Source organism: Gambusia affinis, linkage group LG13, assembly GCF_019740435.1.
Source record: "Gambusia affinis linkage group LG13, SWU_Gaff_1.0, whole genome shotgun sequence".
In the NCBI taxonomy this organism is placed as follows: Eukaryota; Metazoa; Chordata; class Actinopteri; order Cyprinodontiformes; family Poeciliidae; genus Gambusia; species Gambusia affinis.
Window position 1 is genome coordinate 5,993,996 of NC_057880.1, and position 23,271 is coordinate 6,017,266.

Genomic DNA, 23,271 nt, shown 5'->3' on the forward strand with positions numbered 1-23,271 from the left:
AACACAGTAAGCGCTGGCATCCTTTCGTGAGGAAAAGAGAGATGGGGGGAGCAGTGGGGGAGCACAAAGGACTTGTAAGGTTGCATTTCCCCACTCTCCCATCCAAGCCCGCGCAGAATTGAAAATGACAGAGAGATTTAGTCTTTATTATCCTGAGGGGAAAATAGTTATTGAAGCGTCGCCCCGGCGCATTCTGCCATTTTACCTGGGGTGGAAAGAGTAACACGGCACTACAAAAGGCAAGGTTGCGAGGATGTGGGAGGGGGAAATGAAAGGAAAATAGATGGGAAGCACAAACATCGCTAACAAAGCTAGCTGCTTTTCATAACAATAGCATCATGGCTGCTTACAGCAACCTGTAGGGCTTTGATAAGACTCTATTAAGGCCAGTTAACCTCACCTAAGGGGGTACAGTGAGACAGCTCAGAGTATCTGAGCATTGAAAGATAAAGGAAAAGTGCTCCACAGGCCTTTTCTCCACAACATTAACTCTTCAACACAAACACACACACACACACACACACACACACACACACACACACACACACACTTGCATTCAAAGACGCCCAATTACTGTACGGATTCCATACAGCTCCGGTTGCAGAGGAAGTGGCTCTTCCCATCTGTGGCGATGAAAAGCCTAATTGTTATTATCATTATTCAAAAAAAAAAAAAAACGTGAGCCGCCCTGAATGAAGATGATAATCATTAAAGAAACATGAGGCGAGGTAAACAAATGGCACCCTCACATGCCGGGGTATTCCGGCGTCAAACAACCCGACTTTTGTCCCGCAATGCCTCCCTCGCCTGGAAGTGAGAATGTGGAGGGAAAAAGCTATCTATATATATAAACCACAGAAACTAGTCACAGAATTGGATTCTGTTATTTATTGATTACACGCTAAGCACTTCCAAAGCATCTCGCTTTCCTCACTCCGGCAAGAGTTGTGGGAAGTTCACCAACTTCCATAGGGCGACACCCGGCACCTTAGCAAAAAAACAAAAAAAAAACAAGATCCGGTTCATTGATAATTAATGGCGATGTTGGCGCTAATCCGATTGGAGATGACTTTTTTCCAGTCCGCCACATCAATGGAATAATCAAGGGCCTAAAACCCGGGCCTTTGCTCCCCATTACCTCAGGCAAAAGAATTCCTGAAAGCATGCCTGGAGGGCACCTGAATTATACACGCCATTAGGAGAGAGAGCCTCTCAACAAACCAAACGAAACAACACGCTCAGCCAGCTCTCCCTCTCTCTCTCCGACTGTGCTGGCAGAAGGAGATACATATGCACACATATTGAAAGGCTTTCTAATGAACCTCATGTGGAAGTGGAGGTGACGGCATGAGGGGAGTGGGCAGGGTAGAAACAAGAGCTGGCTTGGCATTGATGCAAACACCACCTACTGCGCATTGTTAATGCACATATGAAGATCAAGCGCGTGCCTGGCTCAGGCTAATGTAACACAAGCAGTGGATAAAGCAATGGAGAATTAATCATCTGGTCATTGTATTTGAATTACAATTCAAATATTAATATATATTGGCTTTAGGGCCTCTTCAAATTAATTTACTCTTTATTTTTGAGAGTTTTTAATGTCCGTCACAATACACAGTCTGAACTGGAAGTGATCCGCACCACTGAACCGCCATCTTGGTAGGAAAGAGCAGCATAAAGTATAGATGAACCAACAAAAAGGCATGGCAATGGAGTAATAGATGCAATCTACTTACACTGTTCATAAATTAGATTGGAACAACATTATAAGCTTGTGGCTTGTTTATTGTTGTCATAGCAACTAAATAGCAACTTCTGTGACAGTTTATTATGAATGCCTACCAAAATGGCTGCTACAAAGTTCCCGAAAGTGTCAAGTCACATGAGAACTATGTAATAGTAGAAGAACGTTTTCTAGTAAGGTACATTAAGGTTTGAACACGTTATAGTTTAAAGACACTGAACACCTGCAGTGTTCCACATTTCTCTGTTTCGCTGTTTTGAGATATTTCCATTGGTTTCATCAGTCATTGTGTGTGAGAGACTGGCTACCAGAGGAAAACAGTCTGACTATATAACCAGCTGATAACAGTTTTTATACTTGTGTTACTCTACGAATAAAAGAGCAAAGAAGTATATAATTCGGGGCAGTAAATGTGTAAAACATATACACAGTTTAATGGGTGTAATTGTGCTTAAATCAATGTATAAAATCAAAATTAAAGGAAAAAAGCACCAAAAGACTGTACAGGTAATATTGATGCAACCTCAGGCATCAACAAAGTTCATATATTTGGTCTGTATATTTGATGCAGACCTGTTTTAGGTTTGCTTGACAGGCTCAGACTGGTCACATTGGGATCACAACGTATTTATAGACGAAGAGCTACACACTCACAAAATAATACATTTTATACAGACAAAGAATAAACAATTCCTCATCTGCCTCACTTATATTTTGGGTTATGACTAAAGGCCCCCACATACTCAGGGTTCCTCTGTCTGCAGAGGCGAAGCGGACCTCCACCGGACATTTCCACGCAAAGATAAATTTTTATGACTGCGTAGGCGGTCCGCTTTGTGGATTAGATAATTGATCTGGTCGACGGAGATAAATTATCTCAGTAGACCAGATTACTGTGCACTCGGTGTCACACAGTAAACTGCCCGGTGAAAAACAGTCTTTATTTTATGCAACGGTGGAGGCAAAAAGACTTTTCCTTTACTTCTTTATCAGTCTGAGATGATGTCTCGTTTTTTGAGTTCTTATAAATCTGCACAATACACTATATCAATATTTGAGTGAATATAGTTAATAAAGCCTGGTGCTGTGAAGCGTTTTCGCTTACGTTTCTATGACGTCACCGTGACAACTCTATAGCGACTTTTATTATGTTGATGTCAACTTTAAGACAATATTGAATAATGTAACCCCCATTCTCAAATTTATCAGGCCGGTGTCACATGAAAACCAGTTTGATGTGAACACTGTTTCCACCGGGCAGTTTAGTGTGCGACACCGGGTACGCCTACGCGGTCATGACAATCTATCCCTGCGCGGACATGTCCGGCGGACAGAAGTACACCCGAGTATGTGGGGGCCTTTACTGTGCGCTTCAACAAGTTGTTTCTTAGTTAATATTATATATACATATATAAATATGGTTCCCTGTATATATTAACTCAGTGAGTTTATTTCACTCTTTACATGGGGGTATCTTAGCAATTTCTCAGGTTCATGGGGAGCACTTCCTCCCGCTGTCATCTTCTGGGTGGACCGACCGGAAGTCATATGTGCCGAATTTATGGACTGACGTTTTAACTCGTTTAGGCCACACTGTTTTGCTTGTTTTGGACCTAGACAACATGTACAAGTCTAAATCAGGGCTATGTGTCTCTGTGTAGCCACAGTGTTGAAATCCAAAACATTTCTCCATTGCTTTGTGGGTTGCTATCTGTAAATGAAATTACATCGTGTTTTACTGTGCTAACAAATTTGTCACAAAAGTGTGGATTTTTACTTAAGGTCAACAAGCCAGGAGAACCTCATGACAAGAATAAGTTTTTTTCTTTCACTGATCAATCAATTGCAATTGTTCAGCAACTGATCCATTAATTGATTAACAAGACTTTTCAGCCCTGCGCTCACCAAGCAGGCACACATTGAGCACATTATGCAGCTTCTCAGCCTCTCTCTGTCCTGGAAACACACTCACACTGCAAGCTTCAGTTACATCATTAGCCTAGGACAAGCACCGTCTGAGCCCTGTGAGTGAGTTCAGCTTTTTCTTCCTACTGTTTCAGGGCAAAAGAAATACGCCCGCCCCCCCCTAACCCCGCCGCCGCCGCCGCCTCCCTTCCCAGCTGCCTGCTGGAAAAAGACGGGTGAGCCGAGTCGGGGCCCTGTAATCTAAGACCAGATTTTCATTGGAAGCAAATGCTTTCAATCCGTCGTAAAGACCGGCTCATGTTCAGCAAAGCCTACAATAACAAACCCAGGGGCTCGTCCCATGCGAGTTGAGAGAACAGAAGCAAACGGCCGGAGAACCGGCTTGGAGCGGGATCGAACGAGTGCCAAGGCTAAGGGAAGAAGGTGAGGTACGATGAGAAGAAATGAAAGAAGTTGAATGTTTAGAAAATACAACAACAAAAAAATCGTTCACTATCAACATTCTCCCTCCTTTTTTCTCCAGTTTTATCACCTGCAACCCAAAACAGGCAGGGAATTGCTAACACATTCCTATCCTTTACACTTCTAAGTCTGACCTATGGACTCCTACCTTCCCTAGGAGGGGAGCAAGCATCCATAGGTCAGACTTAGAAGTGTACATTTACTTTACCTAGAAGGGAAGAAAGAGGCAGAAGGCCGTCGGTTTTATTGGCATTTCCATTTTCAGTGCAATTTGAAACCAATCACCTCCACGAGGTCTGGGGCTAATTTCTGCTTTTTCTCTACCTCCGAGCACGAGGGAAGTCATGGAGGAGAGAAAAGGGCTGAGCCTGGAAAGGTGCTGAAGCTGTTGTTTCTGCAGCCATGCCGAGGAAATGTCAACGGTGCCACGGCAGCGTGTGAAGCAGACAGAGGCTACACAACGGAGCGGAAAACAAAGACGAGATAAAGGGTGAAACGGCGCAAGAAAGGATGGGGATGGAGATGGAGAGAAACGGGAGCAAAACGTGCAAACTCAAGACACTCATGGAGGCAACGAAGGGAGAGAAAATAATGAGTAGGAAACGGTGCAGGGGAGTTAATCAGATGAAAAAAAAAACAACGAGGAGCAGTCCGTTGTTGCTTCTTGGGCATTATTTATCTCGATCTGACGTCTAAGACCTATTCAGAAAGCCTCTTCCAAACTAAATACAACTGATAAAAACAACTAACACAAATACAAGTCATGATTCTGGACAAAAAAATAACAAGAGTATTTATAACCTGATTTTAACAGATTATTGTTTTGAATCCGCTTAAAACTAGTTTTGATGCAACAAACGGCTGCGAAGCAGACTTCATTACTTTAATGCTCGTCAAATCATGACTCCAGTTCATCTCGAATACATCATACGGAATAACAAGGATGATAATGTGAAGAAATGCCAGAATATCAGAGAATGTCTGCTTCTTAAGGAATATGGAAAGACTTGTCAGTGTCGTGATCAATGACGGGGGTTTTTTTAACACGCGTACACTCTAAGCTTAAACTGGGCATGCTCAGTAGACCTGATCAATTATCTAATCTGAACTTGTCTGTGACATTATTCATAGTTGTGTACGACACAATAGTAATATACTACGATGCTCCTCGTTGGGCTTCCAGACGCTATCCAGTTGGGAGAAGCAAGACTTCATCTGGTGAAGTAAGTCTAAGCGATTATCCAGAAAGTGGCCACCAGAAATCACAGAGTAATGTTGGAGACTTTTATTTTGGTGAAGCATAAAAGGGAGTCCTTCTGTGTTTTGTTGAAAGAGTCGACTACAAAGAAAACTATTTGACGACACTTAGTTCCCAAAGCGCCTCAGACGTCTCCATCACATTTTAATGTTAGCCATAGCGACATTTTGCTAACCTTGCTAAAGAAGAGACTGTTAAGAGACCAATACAAACGACTTGTAAGCACTGTGAACTGTTAGCTGCCAACGGTGCTAAAGCGAGGATTTCCCTCAATGTTCCTCGTTGGAATTGAAGTAAGAGACTTCTTCATGGTTTTATAATGAGTGAAATAATAAAACACTGTTTCTATTTGTCTTAATAATAGAATTATGAAGTTTTAAGTCCATTTCTAAATATTCCACAAATCTTGTTTTGCTCCTTTGAACTCAGTATATCTCATCTTCTTAGCTGAATGAATCATCGCACAAGAACCATTCAATGTTATGCTTGAATGAACAGACTTTTTTTACTTATTTACATTTAGTAAAATACTCTTTGAGATGTTCGGTCAGCCCGCTGTGTTACAGTCCCTTTTTAACAGTCGTTTAGGTCAGAAAGCCAGCCAGGCAGCTGATGAGCAGCTCATTCAATAAAACAGTCAGATACTCTCCATGCACAGTCTGCCAGCCTTACTAAGGGCCTCAGCAGGCTGTAACCCTGGGCTGCATGCACTCAGCGTGGAGAAGCTAACCTAGCAAGCTGCAGTCCCCACACAAGAAAAAGCCACAGGCACAGCTCTGGGCCTGCCCCACATGATCGGCCATGACAACGTCTTCGCAACTAGTTATAGGAGGGACTGAGAGGGGGGCGAGGGGCAACGGGGGGGAGGGGAGGAAGGGAATCAATGCAGAGAGGCGGGGGTGCATGTTTGTCTGTGAAGAATGTATGCATGCATAGATGTGCAGTCGTCTGTATGTGCGTGCATCCTTCTGCCTTTCCCCATGAATGTGTGTTTCCAACCACAGAGGGTCTGCATGCATGCAGGCGTGTGTGTGCGTGTATGCGTGTGTGTGTGTGCGTGTATGCGGCAATTAGGAGCAGGCCACTGACTGGAAGGAGCCAGGGGCAGTTGAAATGCCCCGGGGCCAACCAAGGGAAGGAATATTTTATCGGTCCCCTCACAGGGTGTATACAAAAATACACACTCAGACACAAATCCCAGTCATGTTTACTGTGAGCGAAGAGACAATGATGTAAAAAATTGGCTTTGCTTCCTTCGTTCATTACAAGGCTTGTTAGCATTAGCTAAACCGATGCATTCTTCTGTGTTAAACTTCAATTGGCTGTTTTCTGTGTTCTTCTCAATCCCCCCCCCTGCCTTCCCCTCCTTTTTTCTACTTCATTACTGTCCTGTCTCCTCCTCCACTCCATCTGCTAGCTCGACATTTTGGGTTTAAAGAAATGGTTAAAACAGTTTGGAGCAAAATCCTTTTCTTACCCGAGTATATAAACTCTCTTGTTGTCCTCGTTGGCTCTAACTCCAGATTAGTTGGTCTCTGATAGTCTTAGAGGGACCAAAGCTACTGTCAAACAACTCCATTCTCAAAGACGTTTGCTCAAAACGCCGATGAGCCTTTAAACGGTCGTCACTTCATGCTGTGGGCCAATGATAACTTACACATGAGACTGATGTGAGGGGTGGTGAACGAACCATTGTGAAATAGAAAGTGAAAACGAAACATGGAAATGGAGTTTAGTATTTTGAACTGAACTGAAACACTTCCAGTCAGGGGACCTATCTAATAGATAAGTAAGGTATTATAATTGGGTCATGTCAATTTGTTAATGCTGTTAAGTCTTCCTAAAAAAAGTACTGTGGAATATGGTGTTACTGTTTGCCTCGAAAGGTTTGTAATGTAGTATAAGTGAACATCATTATGGGTATTTCATAGATTTTGGCAGCATTTATGTTTTCATTGTTCAGAAGATGCCTCACTTAAGCTCTTATTTTTTTAAAAATCTTTAAAAAAATGTTTTGGATGTGGAGTGAGGGGTTTAGATTGCTTCTGTCTCTGAGAACAACATCACTCTCCACACTGCAAATACAACATGTTTACAAAGCATTTCTGCCACGTTTTCCAGTGCAAATATCTTAGTGCACTTGAAATAAGGCAAAATGAACTTACAAAAACCCTTTGGCAAGATATAGGAGTTTGTTTTGAGTCAATAAATACTTAATATCGATGAGAAAGTTCCAGTTCGACTGGCAGATTATGTCACTGACAAAATGAGAAAAACGTTTTGTTTTAAGTGAAATAATCTGCCAGAGGAACGTTTTCATCAATATTAAGGAATTATTGACCTTTAACAAGCTCCTATATTAGTAAGTAAAAGGTTACTTGTGGGTCAGCTTAGCCTTATTTCAATTATAGTAAGATATCGGAACAAAAAAATACTTTGTAAGATTTTGTGTCTTTGCATTGTTCACAATTTGTCTTGCAAAACTTACATAAGTTTAGTTAATAAAGACATTACTACAGGTTCATGCCACACATTGGTAAATCAGACAAGATATCTAAAGCTTGATTGTGGTGACGTTACCATTCCCACCTGTGAATCACATTGACTGAAGTACGTCGACACTTAACTCGAGGTGTCGGTGTAGAGAAAGTTGCAGAACGGGAACGTCAATAGAAGAAGCGTTAACGGGAAGGACATTCTTCACACACAAACAAAAAAAAATATACAAAATGCAACACTTTTCAACTTATCTGTCAAACCTAGTTTTAGGCAGTGTAAAAATCAATAAAGCAGCATTCATAAAACCCATATTTTATACTGTGTTACCTTTACGTAAGCCAGTTGTTCTGAGTGGAAACATGCATTCCTTTCAGTACATTTCACACAGGAAGACTACAGGAGGCACAACCCCCCCCATTCTCACGGGAAATAATCATAGCCGCAATGACTAAATGAAGATCGTTTACAGCTTCCTAAAACTTAGTTGGCACCCCACTGTGATGATTTTCATATCGGAGTCGTTTCAGAACTACACTGTGGTTGTGGTCCCTCCGGGGCTAGCTGTTAGCTCCAGCCTCAGGGACAACTAATTAACTCTCCAAAATGATTACTCCTTCAAATCTAGAAAACCTGCAAAACGTCCTTGGTGTAAGAGTTAAGAATTTTCTCTACGTCAGGTTTCCATACTGTAAGTGAAACAGCAGTTAATGATATCTTGTCATAAAATAATACAAAGGCTGACATTTTCCTGTGTCCACTCTCGTTACGTTTTCATCCGGCGAGTGCAAACGCCTCTGTTTTATCGTCTCCCTGTCGCGCTGTTATCACCCCTGTGCATCTCTCTTTCTCAAGGCACACTCTGACATTATCATGCTGTATCTAGGCTAATCAGTTATGATCTGATTATGAACCATCTCTCAGAATAAGAGCGTCGTTGGCACTACCTGCCCCCTGCACATGGGCACAGGTGCCACGATGAAGGTGTCAGCCATTTTTCTGCTGCCTGGCAAATTAACAGCCATGGACTTGCAATTCACTCATCTGCGAACTGCGATCTTGTCGCTTCCAGCGCAATGAAGGAGATGTATGACATTTAGCTTTCTAATAATGTTTCTTCTTAGAAACCTCGCCGTGATGAGGAGGAAAGCTTATGAATATCAGCTCTGTACCAGATGTCATGAGTGGGACACGGTTTTAGGAGTCATTCGCAGATGGCTAAGAGTTTCCCGTGAGATGTTTTATTGGCTGTGGATGAACCGCGAGGAGAAGAAGTGGAGACAAGTCTTTCGGCTTTATAGGGGCGTAGGTATTCCAAAGGTTTTTCCCGATCAAAGAGAAAAGAGCGAGTCTTTGACGGAGTCCAAGTGACCTGGAGTTGATCTTCCATTGGCCGCTCGTTGAGATTCACACCCCAGAAAGCTCACATGACCCTGGATTGGCTGCTCGGGAAAGACCCAGGCCTCAGGGGCCTGTTATCCTTTTCCACATGGGATACACACGTCTCATATTGGCAGGCGAGAAAATCATACATACTCACACGAACACTCCGAGCATGATGGACAGAGTACGCGCGCGCACCCTCGCTGATGTACATTCACTAAAGTGCTCGCCCTCTCACTCTATTTTTTATTTTTTTCCTCTTTCTGGGACTCACACACAAACACACATACATTACATTCCCAGAAATCCTCAGAGGGGTAAAGAAGGGCCTGCGAGAGGGAGGGAGTGCAGAAAAAAGTGGCGCTTATTGTACTCAGACCATTCATAAGCTCGGGACTTGCTGAGGGGGAGTTCAACAGGGGGGGAAGGGGTTTCAGGCCTTGGTAGAGGGTGGGGGGGGACGTGTGGGGTTGGGGGTGGGGGGGGCTCCCTTTCCATGACTCTAGGGGTCCCTCCCACCTCCAAACATTCTGAACATGCAGACATTCCTTGCAATGCATTTCTCAAGCAGGAAAGGCCCATTCGGTCCACCAAAGAACACTTTTTCCTCTTGCTTCCCAAACTCATCTGCGAGGCAACTTTCCAACAATGACTATAAAAGTGTTCAAAACCAACACACACAGACGTTTGCCTCAATACAAAACACTCTCTGTGACCAATGCTGCTTTGCTTCCCCCTCTTTTCTTTTCCTTCCCGGCTTGACGGAGAGATGGAAAGCAATCCCCACGAGTGCTCTGCGGATAATGACATGCGCTGTCAGGAAAACAATATGGCTAGTCTAGACTTCCCTTCCTGCCTTTGCCAGAAGGTCTTAGCTGGTTTTAGATGTTCACCTCAAACTTCAGCCACTTTGTTTGGATCATGTGACTCTGAAGACAAAAAAAAAAAAAGAAACAACTGATCTTTGCAGAAATTCCACCGACTACAAAAAGAAAGAGAGAAAAAAGAAAGAAAGAAAAGAGAAAGAAAGTAAGGTCCTCTTGTAGTAAAAAAAAAAAAAAAGAAAAGAAAGAGCTAGCCAGGTAAACAACAATGAGCAAACTGAAGTAATTGCTTCCTGTAATCAAAGACAATTCCATTAAAGTAATTACAATAAATAAAGAGCACTTTGCAAGAACAAAGCAACACTTCCTTGAATGATGACAGTTTTGTGGATGGGCGCTGACAGATTCAATACCGAATGCAACTGGTGAGTCATCTTCAGGCATTATTTGTCATTAAGGCACACTGGAGTCTTGTTATTGTGAGAGTCTGAGCCAAGTTTGGGGCAATTATTTCTGCTGTGGTGATCCGATTGAGGAAAGTAGGAAGTCAGATAAGAGGAATGTCTTCAAGTTGCAACAAAAAGGAATGAAAAACACAAAGTTGGCGTAGATATCAAAAATTTGTGGGAGCCGATTGGGTGTGTTGTTGTTTGTGAACATACTAAGCACACTCCGTTCTCCCGGTGACACCCCTAATAAAGGACCATGAAATATTAAAGGGACGTGAAAAAGCAGGATCACTTTCAAAACGGTAAAGACAAGAAAACAAAAGTTAGGAAGCGGACACAAGAAGATGTCTTGCTCAACTTATCCATATGGTTAAAAATGTAAAGAAATAACATTTATCTTGCAGGAAGGTTGATTAAGTCCACCGGCTCCACTCTTAGTGCAAGAATTTCACATGTTCAGCATAAACAATGTAACAAAACTGAAGAAATCTGTTAATAATCATGGCGGATTTGCTCAAAATAACAGCGTCACAAAGATTTCTTATTGTAAGATACTTAAGATATGACAAACGACCCTACTGCTCTCATCAAAATAGGAAAGGCAGCAGAACATTCCATTCAGTCAAATCAGATGTTTTGGCAACAGGAACATAAATACTCTCCCAAACTTGCCAAATCTGAGTAATGATTCGAAAGTTTAAAGTACCTGGAAGTGTGACAAGCAAAAGTGAATGTATGAGGGCTCAACTCTACGTTAGTAAGTGTGATAAGATGTGCATCAGATTATGCTACTGCAATAAAGGGTGAGAGTTTTTTACACAACCTTATGTTCCAGTTAAAATGGAGGAAGTTGTACATATGTATGATCTTTTCCTAAAGAGATATAATTTAAAGCTTTTATTTAAAAAAAAAATGTTTTTAGGTATTTTTTTGAAATGATCATTATATTGAGACAGTATAAGACAAATAATCTGTAAAATATATATTTCTTACAATTCACCTCCTCACATTCCCCACTGAAGTCAGAAACAACCAATCAGAGTCAGGAGGAGGGTCTTAGCGCTGTCAATCACTCTCGTGCCCAAACCCTCCCCTTTGCTACAGCTGTTTCAGCACAACACAGCCTGCCACAAATGCTAAGGCAATTCACCATCCATCATCATGGCCCCTGATGATACTGGATTAACAGCTTTCCTGCAATGGTAAGTTGTCTCTCCACCAATAGAACACTGAGCATCATTGATTGACTGCGCTAGGACCCTCCTCCTGGCCCTGATTGGTTGTTGTTAGGTCGGGAGCGTTGCATTTCTTCAGACGACAATAAGTGAGGGAAGTGGCAGGAAGTGAGGGAGATCGATCTTGTCACATATTATCTGTCTAATACTATACTGTCAGAACGTGGGGACAGCTTTAACAAATAGGTTTAGACTTATGGTATAATAATACTCTATTTATTGTCTAATCAGAGAATGCATTTTAGTTTCATTTTTGTAGTTGGTTTCTAATGTATCTATATTGATTGTTCTGTTTCCATGTTGGTGCTGCTGTACTGTGAATATCTTAGCTGGGGCTTAGTAAAGACTTAGTCTATCCTATTCTATTCTACTTGTGTTGGTAATGTAATGACAGCCTAAAGTTTGACCCATTGGCCTCTTTATAAACCACATCTTAGGGGATGTTCATTACTCTATTTAGGGCAGTTCTCCCAGTGCAATAGTTCTTATGCTGCTGTATGTTTGTGCTGGGGCCCAATCCACTGGCTATGGAAGCAGGAGGGGGTGGAGGGATCAGGCCTGTTGACATAGCCATAGGTGATGGCAAAAATGTCAGTGTAAATGTGACTGCTCCCTCTGTGCCATTTTCCCGAAAAGGGTCACCACCACAGGCTGCCTGACACGCTGGAAACTGCCTCGAGCGCAGGGCACCGACACGACATTAAACTGCAGCAAGCCTTGGCGTTCGCAAACACAAAACACACATCCGCATTGACCGCCTCGTGTAGTGTTCCCGCTCCCGGATCAGCTGGGAAAGAAAAAGCGAGGTAGAAGGAGACGCACGCCGCAACCCTAAAATGAAAGTGCAGGGCGATGAATTCAGCCTTTCATGTGCAGCACTTTTTCTTGTGCAGCTATTGATTTTTTTTCCTCTCCTGTCTTTGTGTTGCTGTTTTCTTCTCCCTTTTTTTCCTAAACTGGAGACAGAAGGCCAGAGTTATAGTTCAAATAGCAACGCCGGTGAGAGCGGCGCAGAGCTTCTTCGCCTCCGACACAAAGGCTAAAACAGGGAAACTGTGGAAGACCGTGCCTCTTTCGCAGCCGTCTCACTCTTAACTCTCGCTCTCGATTGTTTTGCAGCCTCTCAGAGCGCTTTTGACACCTACAGCACACCAAGCTGCGGTCCAGCTTAACACACGGCAAACAGATAGAGAGGGGAAAATAGACCATGGAAGAAGGACGGGAAGGGGGGAGGGGATGGCAGTGGAGGACAAGGACTATAACAAAAGGTAAAAGCACTTAACAGCACAATGGCACCACAGTTCTTTCAAAAAGTCAGCTGAAGTGCTGAAGGGCATTCCAAAGTCCTTGAATGTAGATGTGGGACAAAGAGAAGGAAACTTCAGCTAATCTAAAGGGAAAATATCCTGTTTGACTTTACTTTGGACCAAAATTCAATAGATAGAAGTGGAGGGGAAACACTTTGAAGAGACATCAAAATGGTCCCCTGTGAAAGTGCAATTAATATCTACTAATACAGCAATGTATGTTTTCAAAAAAAAAAAACATCTGTAGAGGAAGCATCCCTTTAAACTACAAGTAAATACATTGCTGTTCTTCAGGCTCTCCAAACTACGTTCAGGCAGTTTAAAGTCAACATGAGTTGAATGAAATACAACATTTCTTATCCCCAAAGCAAAGTTTTCTTAAATAATTTTCAAACTGCTGACTTATTCAACTGCACCGAGTCAGATAAAACTAAAAACTCTGTGCAAATGTCAGTCTGTGCTCTCAGTAATCACACTTTTATGTTTGCACTGAAGGCCGTGAACCATCTAATTTTAGTGGTGCAAAAGGCAAAAATATTTAAGTGGTTTAAAAACGCTAATTTTATAGCCTTTGCTCCCCCCTTTACTTTTTTATCAGGCGGTTACTCTGATATTCTGCTCTCACTATGTGTTTGGCACAGGAAGCTCACTGACTGTGCCTTCATTTACACTGTAAACAACCATGGTCTCTGTTAATAACCAAAGATTCATAAAACAGTGGCGACTGAAGTCTGGTTTGGCGTCTGTCAGACCATAGCTGCTAGTTTCGGTTTCAAGGAGAATCTAATTTGGATTCATGCTACGTGAAGATGGCAAGGGAGCTATCTACAGCCAGAAAAATGTTACCTTTTAACAGAATCTCACTTAAAGTGATTCAGAACTCTTTCGTTGCTCGTTTTTGCAACTTTCTACAGTGTAAGGTCACGTCTGATACAACCTCTGACAAACAATTTCAGCACACACGGCTTTTCCCACTGCTAGCTTATCAGTGCAGGCCAAACTGAGACATGCACTCAGATAGTAACACTGCTGTGGCATGCGCTAATAATAGTGCATTAGCATCCAGATGGCTGTTATGGAATAACAGAAGATTTTTGTATTTAGTTTAGTATGGTCTGTGCTAACAAGTTGGATGTTAGGGAAAGACTGGTAATACAAAAACAATCTAAGTCCCTGTTTCTGAGACACAAACCCACTTGTGTGGTTGGATTTGCATTTCAGGGGTTTAGGACATTCAGAGTCATAAGATATGTTATTAAGCCCCTTTTCGCGTTAAATATTCAAAATATTCAATCTCCTTTCTCGTTGAATAATAAACTCTGCGCCAGCCCACAACCCATAAAAGAAGAACACTGTATCGCTGCTCCCCCCCCCAAACGCCTGCTTGTCATGGCCTTGATAGGTACAGGATGCGGTGTTGCATGGATGGGGAGGATTAGGAGTCCTATCAGCCGACCCATACGCCGCCCTGATAAGGCTTTTAGGACAGAAGCAGAGGAAGAGGAAGTGAGTGGGTTTACAGCGACCCGTTTCCTGTGGAGCATGGGCCCATGTGGACAGAAGTGATATGCCCCCCATGGATGCTGGTGCTCCTGCCACACATTCCCACCGAGTCACTTCCTGAAAGAGGCAGCCCTCTCTGGAGGGTGACTTCCTGGAAGAGTATGACCTCCCTTCTGCTGAAGAGAATCTCAATGCAACAAACACTCCAAGGTTGCCCCTGGAAGGTGGTGGACCCACACACACATAAATATATATATATATATATATATATATATATATATATATATATATATGTGTGTGTGTGTTTAACGACACCATTCAGGCCTTTAGTCCAAAGGTTATCACTGGTTGGGATCTCTGCCACCAGTACCTGCTCATCTCTTTAGGTTTCATTGGCCTGGAGCGAGAAGGGATGATCAGGTTACGTCCCAATGTATGCGTGTTCACAAGTTTGTGCACCGCAAGTGGCAAGCTTTTGTCGCTCTGTAAACACACAAAATAAACGCCCAAGCTTGCCCTCCAGCCCAGCCTACTGTTGTGTTTATCTACAGGTATTTGTTATCTGCCTCTCTTTCTCTCTCTCTCTCTCTTTCCGCTTTCTCCCTCCCTAAACTCTTAAAAAGGTTCACTGAGGTCTTTATCTCTCGGCCGAATCCCTCTTGCAGGTATCCATGTCAAAGGGACCAATGGGAGGGGGCCTCTGGGGACAGCATGTTTGGTCTGGGTCAGCCCTGGGTCAAGCTTTAAACCAGAAGACTTGCATTAAGCAACTCTGTACCTCCAACTTACTGCATTCCACATTACCTCAGCGTACAGCGTGACATTTCACTTGTGACTCTTTTGCATCTTTATATTTCTTACAAACGTAATGGCACACACTCAAATGACCATGAGCAACCTGGCACATGCGTTGCCGCAGAGGGCAAACACTACAAATGCAGAACCTTGCGTCTTGGTTGAGTACAGCAAGGTTTTGAAAACCAGTTTCAGGACACACTTTAATGTTTTTTTAATGAGGTGGCAGAGGAAGTGACCAGAGTTTTCTCCAGCTGTATGCATCCAGCTGTATGCAGCTCTGCATTAAGTGATGCAGAGCTGCATCCACCCAACTTGTTTCAGTGCCCTTTTGGTGTTTCACTTTTTCTTTTCACACAAGAAAAGCAAATCCAACCACCGATTGTACGTTTATTCAAGATCAGGTTTTAAGAACAACAGGTTCCAGAAAGAGAACAAACATTTCTCTGCCTAGTGGCATACACCAGATCACTACGGGGTTTCCCAAGGATTTCCCAAGTTAGAGGGGCCACATAGTCCCATCAGTGTTTTCTGGGCATGCGAGGAAAACCTCACATGGAAGATGTTGAGGAGGTATCCTGATCAGATGAGTGAACCGCCTTCACCAGACTCCTTTCAATGTTGAGAAGCAATAAGGGCTCTCCATATAATCGCTAAGACTAGCCACCCTACGGAGGAAGTGCATGCCATCCCCTTAACTCCAGGGTCTAATTCTTTGAGTCATTACCCATATCTCATGATCAAACGTGATAGTCAGAATGGAGACAAACCATTAAATTGAGACCTTCTCTTTTCAGCTAAGCTCTTTCTTCACCACTACAGACTGGAGAAGTGCCCACATGAGTTTGGACAAGAACCCAATCCATCTACCCATCTGCTCCTCCCACCCTGTAATTCCTCCCAAACGAGATGACCAGGACGCTTTAACTCCTCCACTTTGGGCAGAAACCCAGAGGGAGAGTCCACCCTTTTCTGGCTTAGAGGAACAGACTCTTACCCCCGAAACGTCATACTTGTTTACAAACCGCTCTAGTGCACAGTGAAAGTGATGGCCTGCAGATGCCAACAGAAGGACATGTAAACAACTACAACCCTAATATTGCCAACCCAAGACACTCTTACACAAATCCACTTGTTGGAAATATTTATAGTTAAAAAACACGCCCATAGCTCCACCCAGCCAGGTCTCAAGTTGGCAAGCAAGTCTTTTAAGTTGACTGCAGGCTAGCAACAAGAACCGATAACATGACTAATTTTTATTAGCTTATTATAATTTTTGCTCTATAAAGACTCAAACAGTAAAACAGATACCATTTTCCACAGAAAGGACTTGGAAACAACCACTAAATTGTGTAAAGTAACAAAACATTACAATAATCCCAGTAATCAACATGCTGTTATTCTAGAAGCAGTAATGGTGTTATAATGGCGTTTTTGCTGTTTGAATAAGAGAAATTAGACCTTGTTCTGTATTTTGTTCTTTTCATTACAACCGTTGTGCTCTGATAATGTGGTATTTTTGCTCAAAAGACATCATCCCATGAGAAAGTCCCACTGGCCCATGCCCAGTAAACAGCAAGGCAGGGCCACAGAAGGGTTATAAAACAGTAACATAAGTAGCATCCAACCAAAATCATTGATATGATTTTTAATCCTCATATCAATGAGGAATAAAAATCCGCCGGGATGAAGGTTGTGACCAAATATGGCACTTCTGCTGGTGTTTTCCTGGCATGAAATTGGCTTTGTGTTGGTAGCGTTTGGAGAGCTGGATGGTAAATTCTCCCCCGTCTTTTGTTCGGAAAAAGGGAGAGCGATTGGGAGGTGGAGGAGTGTGAACGGGGGGGGGGGACCCCATGCATAATGCTCTTAGCCAGGGAGGTCTGGAACTGTGTCTATAAATTGAATTATTTCAATTTGAGGGAGAGAGTGAGAGAATAATGGAGAGTAGCTGTGAGAGTGTGTGTGTGTGTTGCATTTACATGTGAACATATGCATGTGTGCCGGTCGAGAGAGAGAGAGAGACTCATTTTCTATTCTTCTGCAAGGTTCATATTTACAAGTGAGAATATAAACCAACTTGCGTGAGATTACAGAAGAGGCCAAATGTTACCTTGCAGCTGGAAGCTCCAGTAATGGATAAAGAAAGGGCTGAACCATCCGGTTTCAGCATCTTGATGTTCTTATCGAGAGATTCGGGGTATGAAATAAAACCAAATTTCTTTACCTCGTAGGCTTCGTCTAATATTCGTGACATCAAAACGTGAAAACAGCCCTTGTGGCCATAGGTGTGAATGTTTGTGTGCGTCAGGGTGGCGGCGGGGCTGAAAATATTCCTGACACAATATAATCGGCAGGAGACCATATGGCAAACTGGCAGCAAGCTATTTATCCTTATCCTCTTTGGAGGCTAAAATTAGCACTTCGCTGTTTGTAGCTTTAAGCTGGACTCCAACCTCTGCCACTGAGTTAATAATAAAGAAACACCACCCTCCTCCTCACAACCCCCTCTAACGTTTTTGTGTTTATCTTTTGCCAGCTCTCAGTACTTTCCCCACTTTAACTATTTTCCCCCTCTCTTAAAAATAGGATCTGCCTATTTTATTATTTAAGAGTTATAGTATGAATTTCTTATCATAAGTATTTCCTTAAGCTGCTGTTCCCTAACAGGAGTTTGTATCAGGAAAGCCAGGATTTCCTGAACATGGACCCCCTTTGCTAGCTTGAAAGAGTGGGATGATGAGACTAATCTCTTTATCAAAAGGCTAAATAAACATAGCCTCTCTGTGGCTGTGTGTGTGTGTGTGGGCAATGCTCTGTGTGTGTATTGCTGTGTGCTGTTGGGTCACACTAAGCATGGTTCGGTTCCAGCAATGTATTCTTTCTGTTTAAACCTCTTTTTACTAGACAACCCCCCCGAAAAAAAAAAAAAAAAGATAAACACCAGAATTTTTTCTACCTGTATGGAGACTATATTGATATGACATTACCCCTCCCCCACCTATTGCTAAACACGTTTGGTGTAACCTTGACAAGTAAGACTCCCTTATTGTCTCTCTTTTTGCTTTCACGCAGCTGCTAAACATTCAATTTATTTATCTCACCTGTTCCTTCTATCTTGTATCCTCCCGGTGCATATAAAGCTTTAATCCATTTATAAACATGTCAGGAGTTTTTTTTAAATATATAAAATCAAGAAAATTATCAACAGTCCTACTCGCCATCCTATTCACAAGACTGTCTAAGAAAAAAAAAAAAAGTGTCTTCAGTCAGAGGCTTCTTCAAATTCACTGCAACACAGGCTGCTACAGGAGATCCTTCCTGCCCACATCCACTCATTAAATGAGTTGCAACAATATTTAATTTCCCCTTGGGATAAATGAAGTATCAGTATAGTTTTAAAATGAACTGAATTAAACTGAATAGTATATCTTAAAAGCATCTTTCAACAGCAGGTTTGCTTTACACTGGTGTTATTAATGCTCAAGGTCAATTGATGAGCCAATAACTACATTTGTATAAATTTCATCTCATCTTTTTACATATAAAAATGCAACAAACAGTTTGTCTTATATATAACTTTCAGAGGTGATTGCCCCAATTCTCCAATACAATATGAGTTATTAGTTATATTTTGACCCATATAATAGTAAAAATGCATATCATACCCCTTAATAGGTAAAAACAAAATACTCATTTAAACTCAGACATATACAGTAATATATATACAGTGAGGACAAGACATTGTCTGAGTCATCCAACTCAGTTTTTCTACAATAATACCGTATTTAGATATCAGTGACATCTTAACACGACTCTGATCAGAGGCCTCTTGGGCCCTGAGCTCAGCTCGGTTTCCAGTGAGGAGGAGGAAGATGCAGTCGGCAGTGACAGGAGTGCAAAGTCAGGAGGAGCGAGCGAGAGAGAGTTTAAGGTCATTTTCTGGACCATTCATAATGTGTTGTGACACATCAGCAACGAGCCGCTGTGATTTTACTGTCAGATTCCCTTAGAACCTGTACTACTACTATTAGGGGAACGGGGCATTGTCTTTCTTTGACAGTTTATCTTTGAATTATTCAGGCTGTGTGTACTGTACACTACCAAGCACAGGAGTTGACATGTGACTCCAGCTAATTTGGAGCTAAAAACAGAGCATAACAAGGAGCCCAAACTGGTGGCCATTCCAAATTTGTCACTTTTTTATTTTGTTGTTGTAATTTTTCATCCAAACACCCACATGCTCGACTGCATCAGCGAAAGCGTATGCAATTTTTTTGTTTTGTTTTCTCCTTGTCTGCCACATTGATTTGCATGACGAGTGCCTCGCCACGCTTCAAAGTGCTTGCATTTGCAAATCCGAGCTGCAGAATTTACTTCTAAACGCAGCGATATCTAGTAATTTGACGAAACCAGCGTGTTCCTTTGGGACACGGCTGCACTACAATTGAGCAAATTGCAGTGGCGTGCACAGAACTTGAACCTGAACCGGGGCTGCCAGGTCATACGTTTTCAGATCAACTTCGAGACGCGCCACCGCGCCAAAATGTCTTTTGAGTTCCAGGACAGGTCGTCAGCGTAACAGGACGTCTTGTTATGTAACGTTAAGTGAAAAATCAAAGGAAAGAGAGAGAAAATCTTCCAACGCATTCAAGCATTCTTTTGCTAATCTCTCCCCCTCCGACACACGAGAGACATGGAGAAGGCTACAGAGGGTGTGTGTAAACAGTATCTTTTAGCAACCACCAGTAATTAGATATAGGCATTTGGCATTCGCACCAGTCACAAATTAAAGAAGAGTGCTTCCTGTAAACAGACAGTGAGAATGTGTCTACATCATTAGTGTGCCACAATTATAACATACGAGCTAAAGATACATTTCCCTCCCACTAGCACTCCCTGAGTCAAGCAAATGAAATGAAACCATTTTTTTCTTCTTCTTTTCTTTTCTTGCCACCAGACTGTATGATTGTATCCATGTGCATTAAATACAGAAAATAAGTTGTTGCAAAGCAATATATATATATATATATATGTTTTAATGTTTACAGACTTTCTTGAGGGAAGCCCAGAGACTAAGCAAAGGCACGTGAAGTGGGGGGGTGGAGTACCAAGGATGATATTTTGTGCAGATGCTTGTCATGAATGAATATGTATTTCATGTAAATTCTGCACACAAGGCATATTGTAATGGTCGGGGCTAGACTTTGCATTTCTTTGGTCATGCAAACATGCCCACATGTAGCCGGCAGACGGACGGATACACCAGCCGAAGGGATGCATGGGAAACTTAAAGTAACAAGGAGGAGAGGCAACAATAACTCCGCTTCAAAACGTGCTGGCAATTCCACCCGATGTTATCGCAGAAAGTCAAAAATGAGCAAACGGCAAGAGGGAAGACACAGAGGAGAGTGAAAAGAGGCAGGAGAGGGGAGGGGGAGCTAACACATGCATCCATGCTCTGCCACAAGTATCACTTCTGGCACTGGGGCTGACTTAGTGGCAGAGATGTTGGTATCAACTATTTGCAGGGTAAATATAAAGCAATTTAACCTTTGTAAACTGAGCTATGGTTCAGAGCTAATATGTACAATGTAGTCAAAAAGATAAGTGGACTGACTGCTTGTGTTGTGTTTCATTTACCTCTGAAGATGGAAGTTACATTTGTGGTTCACTGAGCTTAAGGTTGTTTTCACACATGACAGTCCAGTCGACTGGTTCAATTGGGGACCAAAATTGCAACATTTGTTACATTTTCAGCTGCTGTGGTTTACTTTCACTCTGCTTAGTGTGAAACAATAACAACCCTTTGAAAATCCTGTTCTCTCCTCCGCCTGTGGTGGCGCTGCACCAAGAACCACTTGAGGAAACGACACAAAAACCTCAGAAGAAGACAGGAGCGCAACGTCCTTCTTTGCGAAATATAAACCAAATGAAGCAGCGTCAGGCTTTAGCAGTTGTAGGATTTCTCTTTTTGCCTTTGGTAAAAGACCACGAGCCATTTCTCCTGCTTGCGCTAGACACACGTATTTGTTTTGGTTGTATTTACCCAGAATGCCCTGCCCTATTTCCGCTTCCTGCTTTTGAAGCGATCTCCAGAGCGCTTGGCGGTTTGCATTGAAACCGTGCCAGAGTTCACTTCAACCCAAAAAAGGCCGAGGATTGTAGGTGGACCACAGTGTTTGTTCCCCATCAGTGTTTGATTGCACATTCACACCACTCCAAGCAAAGCGGACTTTCTAGGCATACAGACTGAAGTATGATTAAAACGGACTGAACAGGACTGGTGTGAAAGCAAGTGATCTAGTTGCACGTTGGAAAGCAACTGGCAATCTAACACACCAGCTGCTGTACCTTCATGTTCAAATTGGATGGACAGATGGATGAAAGTCAGGAAATCCAAGCATTTTTCTATGCCACGTGTTTTATTTTTCCTTAGGAACACGGATCTGGAAAGAATAAAAATCTAAATTCATACTTTTCCAGACTGTGTGGGAACGCTGTGATGCATCCAAGCACTCTGGCCTAATGTTCACTTAAACAGGAATTGTACAATACTGGGGCTGGGAACTGGTTTATTGCTAGTGGAAATAGAAGTAAACAGCTGGTTTTATAAGTGGTAGTCATGTTGAATTTTGAGATGAGAATTGGTGACAAACCCTCAACTTTAGCACCTCCCAGGTTCCACTTTTTGTTTTTCCTCAGTGAGAAACTGTACATTCAAGTTTCGGGGTATAAATTGACCACAAAATCAAACTGCATCCCTCATCAAAAACTGCTTTCAGAATGTATTTTAAATGCATTGTGAAATTTGAAAACTTCCAAATTTTCAACTTGGAATTACAAGTCAAGAATCTGATTGGGGTTTTTTTTCTTCAACTTTGGTTTTTAGCACCAATGTTGGTGTTCAGATGGAAAAGAACATTTCAGATTGTGTTCTTTCTTCCAACAAACCCTAACAGTACTGCCCTGTCTAGTTTTACTCTGCTGTTTCTAAACAGCCTGTCATTATGACGCTCACTGGAAAACCTAATATACTCCAAAGTTATTCTCGTTCTAAATGTTTGATAAACCCTCACGTAATTCCCAGAGTCTCTCAGTCAAATGTGGACGTACATCTTATCCGATGGGTTTATGATTATTAGCTTCTCACACATGAAATATTGACTCAGGCCAATAAAACCAAGTTTGTGGATGTGATTGAACCGGCAGAGGATCGTTTCATGTTAAATGATGTATAAGAGAAGGAGAGGCGAGGTGGAGGAAATCATGCTGTTTGCTTTTATTTTAGGCTCTTTTATTCGTCGCTCCCTCCCGTCTCCAGCAGATGTGTGACAACAACCTTAATCCTAAATGCAAACGGACTCCGCTCTGTGGGAACCTGAAACAATTTCCTCTTTTTTTATTTCTTTCCTTTTGAGAGGAGCAAACTCAGGCCACTCGAGTTTGCTTGCTGGCCATAAAATCTTATCAGGGTACATCGGTTTTCAGTAAGACGTGCCATTACTTGACAGCGGACGCGTCAGCCGCCGCGATAGCGAGAGTGAGAAGTTGTAAAGCCCTCAGTGAGTTTGACCGAGGAAGGTCAAGCCCGGGCGCCGAGCAGCCTTTACTTTTCCCAGGTAACTGCAGGTAATAATGTTTGAGAAGCCGTAAATCTGGGGAAGGTGGAATAAACATTGCTACCAGCAACACACAGTCCGGGGCTGCTTTGTAAGGACGTTTTCTAAGCAATCAGACTATATAGCTGTCATATATTGGTGTTTTATAAACTGCGTGTGAACAAAAAGTTTGGATCACACGTTTTATGTTGGAAGAGTTACCTTAATGTCTCTCCACAAGAGATGTTGCGCTTCTTTACCGGCGCATTCAGCTCGGTGAAGTCCCAA

The 23,271-nt window shown here is 42.4% G+C and overlaps 1 protein-coding gene across 1 annotated transcript in view; it reads right to left on the reverse strand.

Moving 5' to 3' along the window:
* The window catches only part of LOC122842958 (homeobox protein Meis1), a 114,188-nt gene that overhangs the window by 55,958 nt on the left and 34,959 nt on the right, over window positions 1–23,271 (reverse strand). The window lies entirely within an intron of this gene.